This window comes from Cryptotermes secundus, unplaced genomic scaffold, assembly GCF_002891405.2.
Source record: "Cryptotermes secundus unplaced genomic scaffold, Csec_1.0 scaffold1530, whole genome shotgun sequence".
In the NCBI taxonomy this organism is placed as follows: domain Eukaryota; kingdom Metazoa; phylum Arthropoda; class Insecta; order Blattodea; family Kalotermitidae; genus Cryptotermes; species Cryptotermes secundus.
Genome location: NW_019723941.1, coordinates 5,418 through 6,301, shown reverse-complemented (window position 1 = coordinate 6,301; position 884 = coordinate 5,418).

The window sequence follows — 884 nt, the reverse complement described above, 5'->3', positions numbered from 1 at the left end:
ATTCGACACAAAAATCCTACCAATACTCACCTACGGGATTCACCTGATATGGGAAAAACTGTCGAAAAAAGATCTGGCCAACATCGAGGGAGTGAAAGCAAAATTCCTGAAAACCATAATGGGCATTTCAAAATACACGCGCTCTCGCCTAACATATGAATTGACACAGGAGCCCTTCCTCATCGAAGAGCTGAGGATAAAGCTACAGCTGCCATCCACAAAGAATGTAGAAGCACACCTAGCGGAGAGAAGGAGGAAAAGAGAAGAAATACCTCTAGATTTCTACAGCACGGATGCCATGTTGAACCGGAACTGGACCAACGCCAACCAGAGACTAAGACATGTGGTGATAAAACTAGCAGTGCACGGGTTCCACCATAAAATATGTAAAAACATGTCCTATCATGACCCAAGCGAAAACTGCGTGTGCTCGTTATGTGATCAGTTCTGCGATGTATACCACATCACAAGATGTAAAAACAACCATAAATCTGTGTGATTATAGCAAAGACTAAAACCCAGAATCTATGTAATGCACATTCGTGCGCTTTTCTGTTAATAATTATGTTTTCAGTAATAGTTGAAACAAATATTAAAAGAAAAGTGTGATGGCGAAGTTTCCTGCTATTTGAAATGGCAGTGATAAGCTTCTAAAGGGTGTTGTAAGGTTTCATAGGTAAGAGCGATGTTGTTGCGTATAATTTAAAATAGTGAAAGTGCCAATCCTTTGTTGGCTTGCTCGTCACGTTACATACTAGTGCAGTTTTGATCCCATGTGTTTGTTGATTTTGATATGTTCGATAATGTAAGGTTAACATAGCGTAGAGGCCAGAATACATGATTCTGTCTTATGTATCAAGACCTTTCCAAATAACCATATTTTG